We start from the raw sequence: 7907 nt of genomic DNA on the forward strand, positions 1-7907 counted from the left end.
GCGACCTTTCCTCCACCAGCCACCGCCCAGCAGCCGGGGGACGGGGCCAGGGTGCTCCGTAACTGGGGGCGGGGGGGTGATGGGCACAGGGCTGCGGGGGGGGAGAGCGACCCCCGCTCCCTCCCCGGGGTGACCCCGCGGGAGGCTGCCGTGAGTTTCCCGTTACCGTTTGATGTGACACACTAGGCGAGAGCAGCGGTGCTCGCTGCGGCTGTGCTGGCTGGGCCGGCAGAACCCCGCTCCCGCCCGCCGGGGGTCCCCGGGGGGCATTGCCGGGGGGGTCAGGCACCCCCGGCCACACATCCCCGCTCCGGCCGCAGGGCTGCGGGCTGGCCGGCGCGCCGGCTGCCCCGCCACCCCGCCGGCAGAAGGTGCCAGCGCCAGGCAGGATTGCTCCGCTTCCTTCCTGGGGTTTGGCAAGGAGCAGCCTGCCTGCGCCCGGCAGAGAACGAAGGGGGCCCCCAGCGCTCGCAGGCAGCGTGGGCAGCGAGGGGAGCATGGCCCCGAGCACCCACCAGCTCCTAATGAAGCACTGGTGCTGCAGAGCACTCCCAAACTGGGGCCTGCACCTGCCAGAGAAGGATGGAGCGCCCTGGGGAACAGGGCTGGACTCTCCCACAGGCAGGGCAAGGGCTGGCAGGGGAGAAGGGGCAGCCCAGGGGCTGCAGGGCAGGCGTGGGGCTTGCTGTCACTGCGGGCCGAGGGCAGAGCAGGGCCATGACTGGGCTCGCTGGGGCACAGGGCTGTGAAGGCTTTGGACAGGCTGGTGCAGCCACCCTGGTTTGTCTGGCTGATGGACAGGGGGTCTCTGCCCCCCCCACCCTCCAGGGCTGGCTTCCTAATGAGCCGAAGCTCTCCGATGCAATTCCCAAGCAGCTGCTTCCTCGGCAGCCTCATGGTGCAGGTGAGGGAGGAGCGATGCCCCATAGCATGCACACCGCCTGCCTGTGGTGGGACACGAGGCCAGTGCCCAGGCAGTCGGCAGAGCCAACGTGGCTTCTGTGGCTCCCCAGAGGCTGCGCAGCTGCTGAGGGACCAGGGACTGCAGCAGCTACCTGCCACCTTGGCAAGGTGTCACTGAGGCACTGCATGGGGCACCAGTGCGTGGGGCTGTGCCAAGCATCTTCTCCCTCCTCGGGGGCAGCTACAGGGCTAATGCCTGAGGTCTGGGATGCCCTGAAGGACTCAGACCTTCCTGACTGCCCCGTGTGGATCCCAGTACAGCCACGGGGGCTCAGGCTCAGATATGTAGGGTCATTCTGCCCCAGCTGTGTACTCTGTGCAGGACAAGGAAGGTTCACACCAGGCAGAGCCACCGGCCATACCCCAGGGAGCAGCCCCTGCCCCAGCCCACCGTAGCACACAGGGGACCATGGTCCCTCTAGCAGGTAATCGATGGCAGCAGATCCTGATCGCTTTCATTATTATTATTTTCTTATGCATGTGCGCACAGGAGATTTATCGCCAGCTACGGAGGCAAAATCAATTATTCATGTTATAAATTAGAAAATGATTTATGTTTGTGGGAGGCCAAGCAGTGTGGAGCCCCTGGCCGCGTGGGAGCTGGGTTTGTCTGGGAATGGCACCAGACACCCCCTGCCAGCACTTCCCCAGCCTCTCTGTCCCTGCCTTGCCCTGGGTGTCCCACCGAGGGGTGCCCCCCCTCCCATCACTGGCCCAGGGTGACCCAGGGAGTGTGGCGGGCAGGGAGCACCCAGCCTCTCCCACCCTGTCAACTTGGGTGCCTGTGGACAGAGCCCAAGGAAGGCTGGAGACCGTGGTGGCCTGATTGCCCTGGCCAGTGCAGCAGGATGATGCTCCACGGCAGTTTCCATGGCAGCAGCAGCATGGTCCAAGTGCTGCGAGGTGTGGGTTGCAGAAGGACCCTCTTGTTTTCCCCTGCTGGAGACATCCTCAGATGTCCCCTCCAGCCCCGGCAGCTGTGTCTGTGCTCCTGGCTCCCATAAGGGACACTGTGGTACCCTCCAGACTGTCACCCATGGGGACAGGGACCCACTGCACCTCTGACACCCCCACCTCCATGCTCTCCAGGAAAGAGGGCATGGGTGAGAACAAGGCGGTGGTGTAAAGGCACCCCTCTTGCACCAACTCCTGAGGCCAGCTACCCCAGAGTGGGGCTGCAGGGCTTTGCTTGGACGTGTCCCACCTTCTCCTGGGCTAGGGGGGTCTCAGGGGTCCTGGGAGTCTTCCCAGGCATGGAGATCCCATTCCCCAGGAGCTGACTGATGTTCTGCACAGAGAGGGTGGCACTGGGCTCCCACTGCTCCCGGTGCTGGGGCAGAGGGTTGGCTGTTGCTGCTGGGTCTGCCCCCAGGCCAGCCATGCCCCAGGTGCTCAGTCCTGGTTGCCTCAGTGTCCTAAAACCCACTGCCCATGTCATGCAGGCAGCGAGAGCGAGTGCCGGGAGCTGGCTGCCCGCTGTCTGCTGATAGCCAGGGCTGCTCTTGCTTCCGAAGAGTCTTGATCTAAAGCTGCCGTGTCTGTGCCTCCCAGGGGACGGCGGAGCGGGCCGGGAGTGCTGCCTGGTTCTCCTTGTCTGTTCATCTGCAGCTGCGTCAGCCGGGGCCGTGGGGAGGCACAGGCTGAAAGGAGTAGTGCGGGAGAGAAAGGAGCTGTCAGCACCCCCAGATCTGGGTCTGATGGCAGGCGAGCTGTGCATCCAGTTCCTGCTCATGCAGCATCCTGCGCTGGGTCTCAGGGTGGGAAGGAGGGGCAGCACAGGGTGACCTCGGCTCTGCTCTGCCTCCCCAGACAGCCTTTTCTCCCCCAGCCCTGCCTCTGAGCCCTCGAGCCTCCTCCCCGTCACCAGAAAGCCTGTCATCCCTGTGACTCCCAGGGCTCTCAGGGAGCTGAGAACTTGCTGGCTCATCACACACATGGGGGTGTCAGAGGGGGAAGGGGTTTTAGCTGCCCCCCCAGCTCCCTGCCATGATGTGAGCAGGAGAAACACTGACAGCCAGGCATGGTCCAGGGACAGGGAACCACCTTGTTCTGGGGTACTGAGGCTGCTGCAGCCACTGCAGCCCCCAGCCAGCTCTGGGGACCCTCTGGGACCGCACACGGGGTGCAGAGGAGTCTCTGCTTGCTCTACTCTGGCTCTAAAGAAGCCAGAGAACCCAGGGAGATCAGAGACCTGCCAGCATGGCCTGGGACCCCCGCCCTGAGCTGTGAACACTGGCTTAGCACTTAGATGTCGGGAAATAAATGAGTCGTTCTTGGATCGAGCATCGCCTCCAGCGCCTCACTGCGCCCTGGTCCCAGGGAGCCCAGCGCCGGCCCATGCTCGTGTGAGCATCCCTCTGATTTATTGCTGCGGAGCAAATGCTTACGGAGTGCTTTTGGCAGAGAAAAGCCCTGGGGAGCTGCAACGGGCACGCAGGGGCAAGGAGGGAATCACCTGTCAGCTGCAGCCTGCCGGGGCACCCAGAACACCCGCAGCCCTGGGTCTCTCCCCCATGTCTGGCCAGGGGACACACTTAGCCCGCGGGGAGGGGACTGCGGAGAGCTCAGGGCTGGGGTGGATTAGATCTGTTTTGCATTATTTCACCAAACACCTGGGGACTCAGCGGCTCGTGACAGCGCTGTATAATGTGGGGAAGCAGCCCGCGGTGCAGGCAGGCTCCGGTGCTGCTGGCAGCTCACAGGCAGGGAGGCAATGGGGCCATGCCCCTAGGAGAGTGGGCTGGCTGTGGAGGGGGGAGCCGGGGTCTCTTGCTCCCTGTTTTCCTGCACATCCACAAGAACAGGCACAAAAGGCAGCGTTTGTGCTGCAGGAATCAATTCTGCTCCAGGAGCGGCCTGGGTGCTCCTCCCTGCACTCCCCCGGGAGCCTGCCCCCCGAATGCCTCTCCCTGAGCTATCGCTGTTGTCTCCATCTCGCTATTGTCTTGCTTTTCAGCACTCTCAGAAGGACTGTGCAGCAGCATGGGGTGGCCAGTGACAGCCCTGGAGCTGAGGAGCTTGCTAACCTGAATAGCCTGGCTCCTTCAGGAGGCAGGGGGAATAAGCAGGAGAGACTTCTTAGGGGGCATCCAGGTTTTATACTAACTCGAGGTAACCCCATTGGCACCGTGTTGCAGCCCGCTCCATTGTGGCCCATCTTGCTACGGTCCTAGGAGGTACCAGAGTGCTGTGGCCAGCTTTGGCTGGCAGAGATGCTGCCAGGAGGCAGTTTCTGCCTGGCAGACAGTGCTCCGGGATTCTGTGACTGGAAGCAGCTCCCAGTCTCGCCCAGCGCTGGCCACGGCAGTGCCACCGCGTGGGGTGACAACTGCTGCCCTGTGGGAAGGAACCTGGCTGCTTTCAATAGACCGTGATTTGAATTGATTCATCAGTAGGATCCACTCGGGGCTGATAAATCTTTCAGGAGCCCTGGCAGAGGAGGCTGAGCTGGGCAAGCTGGGCATCCCCCTGGCTCCCTGCAGTTGCACAGCTCCTCCAAAGCAGCCAGCTGCCCTGAGTGTGTACCGGCCCCACAGATCCTGCCAGACCCAGCCAGCTGTCGGCAGCGCCCCAGGTTTCCCCACAGCCTGTTTGCTCTTCCCCAGCCAGGGATGCTGCCCGCATGGGCTAGAGCACACCCATTGCCTCCACCCTGCTGAGACCCCCCCAGCCAGGGACCCCCGTCCCAGTGCTCCTTTCAGGAGGGACCCCATCATCCCTGGCCAAGAAGAGCTGATGGTCCCCGGCTCCATCGCAGTGTCGGCCAGGTCTTTCCTCTGGCCTGCTGTCCCCTCTCCTGGCACGGGGCAGGGCAGTCCCTGGTCTGAGCACTGGCACTGGTTCACCTCCATGCCCGTCACAGCTCCAGGATCCCAGGGGGACAAGTCCAGCTTGTCCCATGTGGCCGTTTCATGCAGTGGGGTGGGGGAGTGAGGGCACTCCCCCACCCTGAGTCCCAGCAGGTAGCGAGGGAAAGCAGGGACGGGGACTGCGAGGCAGGAGGCGAGCACGGGCGGATCCGGTTACAGGCAGCACGGGGCAGAGAGATAGGCAGAGAACAGCAATGCAGCAAAAAGGGCTTTTAGTGATAATTAATAATTAACATTTCTAATGATGTCCCGGCGACAGGAAGAGTCCAAGTGGGGACCTGGGGGCACTGCACACGGTGACAGTAGTGGCTGGGGACCGTGAGGGGACCAGGGAAGATGAGCAGAGCCAGGGGCTGGGGTGGGAGAAAGCCACAGGGCCGGGGGTCCCGGGACAGGGGCTGGGCACCCCTGGAGTCCCCCAGGGTGGGCAGCGCCTAGGACCCAGCCTTCGTGCCCTGCTGCTGCCAAGGGTGCAGTAAACCTGTGATGAAGGGGACTGGAAGACCAAGATTAAACACACCTCAGGGTTGATCTGGCCTCTGTGACAACGCTTCACCAGGGGTTTCCATGCCCAGTGAGCACCTGAGAGGAACCTTGCTGGCAGGAGGAGGGGACTGGAGAAGGTTGCTGGGAGGCAGCAGCTCACGGGGAGCCGCTGGGATGGGTGGCAGTCCCCAGGTCACTGCCAGCCCCAGCACAAATTGCCCCCTGGGCTGGGAGGTGCCCAGCCGTGGGGAGCAGCAGGCTGGCCTGGGGTGCAGGGCCAGAGCAGGCAGGGTCTGCTGGCAAGGCAGGAGGTCAGGCACTGCCAGACAGCGACAGGGAGGGGACAGCAGGGAGAAGAGGCACTGCGTGAGCAGCCAGCTGAGTGTGGAAGCCCATCGCTGCGAGCCACCGCATGACGGGCATGCAGTCGGGAGAGTCGAAAGGAATCCTAGGAAGAACCAGGAGAGGCATTTCTGGCAGGGGTGGGGACTTGCTTGCAGCCCTACATGGGCCCCAGGGGATCTGCCTGAGCTGGAGCCAAGCTGGCAGAGGAGCAGAGGTGTTGCAGGACTGCCAGGGGAGGCAGAGCCTGGGAGACCTGCGATGGGAGGACAGTGGCTCGTGCCCAGCACAGCGCAGGCTGCCGGGGAATGGAGCACTCACTATAAATACATCAGCGGGGTAAACGCCAGGGAGGAGAAGAGCTATTTCAGCTAAAAGACAATGTTAGCACAGGAATGACTGGGGATAAATTATCCATGAATACATTTAGGGTGGAAATTAGACCCTCGGAGTGGGGAGGTCCCAGCACAGACCCCCAGGGAAGGAAGCAGTGCCAGACAGAAGCCAGGGTTGGCTCGGCAGCTGAGGGGTCCCGCAGCATGCTGCGGTGTCAGCATGTGCCCTCTTCTAGTGCCAAAAAGCAGCAAGGGTGGCTGGTGCAGCCCACCCAGCTGTGCTGGTGGGTGCAGCGAGCAGCAGTACCCAGGGCCGAGTGCACGGTGCGGTGCATGCACATCGCTGCATGCACGTGTGAGTGCAGATGTGTGTGTGTGCATAGTCTGCGCATGCATTTGGGCAGCGCATTGAGTGGTCACGCACCATGTGTGTGCACAGAGAGTGTGTGCAGACAGGGCAGCTGCACACAGACTGTTGCACGTGTGCATGTGGATGCATGTGAGTGTGCTGACGGTGTGTGTGCAATCTGTGCACCCACCAGGCTGTGTGCAGGTGTCTCGGCCTTCACAGTGCTCTAGAAAGAGGAATGATGGCCCCGGTGAAGTATCCTGGAGGTTAGTGCCTTGAGTCAGCACTGCTCTGCTCACCTGCACCCAGCTTGTGTCACACCAGCTGGAATTTGCTGGAGGGGACAGACTGGGTGCTCCATGAATCCAGCTGATCCTGGGTGGATTCCCGTCCTGCTGAGGGTCCTCCAGCTCCCAGAGCAGTGCTGTCCCTGTGAGGACCAGACGGGGGTCACCTGCCACTGCCACCTCACAGGCTCACCCCAACTGGGTGGAGAACTTGGCACTGCCAGCTAACAGCCCTTTGCCACCCCTCTGCCCACTGCAGTGCAACCAAGGGGCAGACTCATCTCCAGCTTCCTGCTCCCTTCTACCCCTGGAGATCCCGGGGTGCCAGATGAGCCACCAGGCACAAGGATGAAGGGTGTCAGGGCTGCCGGTTGCTAGATGGTCGGCACGGATGGGACAAGCACCCCAGGAGCAAGAGCCAGGGAAACCCAGGACACCTCTGTCCTGGGGATGGGAAAGGGGGGGTCCTGGGTGTGCGAGGAGGTGGCTGGTGCTCACACTGTCCCCAGCTCAGCAGAAGAGCCTCCTCCCGCCTGCATGCAGCCCTCAGTGGAGCGCAGAGGCTCCCTTCCCCCCGCAGCGTGTCTGCCTGCCGCTCGCTCTAATTTCCTGTGCATTGTCCCCACCGCCGCCACCACCATCCCCTGCACATCCCCCTGTGCGCCGCGCAGCCAGGCTCCCCGCGCTCCAGCGCCCGCGCCCTGCCTCACCGCCCCGCGAATGTCCCCGCATACATCTCAGCTCATTTCACTGATGCTCTGCCCTCCCCTCCACAGCTCCTTGCAGAGACCCATGTCCCACCCTGGGGTGCTTGCCCCACCATGCCCCCCATGTGGGTGCCAGCAGAGGGGTGGGATGGAGATGGCTGGGCCAGGATGGGCCAGCACAGGGCACATGGACTGATGCAAGGCTGTGGCTTACGGCCATGGCAGTTGTTATGCTAAGGTGCCTTTTGGCTGCTCTCATTCCCCCAAAGAAATGTCCCAACTCGTCAGGGTGGCAGCATTCATGGAAAGGGCACCAAGGGGCTCTGACAGCAGGCATTGGGGTGCACCTTGCAGCCCCACATGTGGAAAATCACCCTGCTGGGTGCCAGTAGCATGGGCTGGGAACTGCAGCGTGCAAGGCCCTCTCAGCACGTGTGCCCGGCACGCACACAGTGTGTGTGTACCCACGGGGTGTCATGGTGTGAGCTCATCCCTGCTAACACGGCGTGTGCACCTGCGGAGCTGCGTGTGTGCACCACACTGCGTGTCTAGCTGGGCACGTCATGCAT

Source organism: Strix uralensis, chromosome 7 (genome assembly GCF_047716275.1).
Source record: "Strix uralensis isolate ZFMK-TIS-50842 chromosome 7, bStrUra1, whole genome shotgun sequence".
Classification (NCBI taxonomy): domain Eukaryota; kingdom Metazoa; phylum Chordata; class Aves; order Strigiformes; family Strigidae; genus Strix; species Strix uralensis.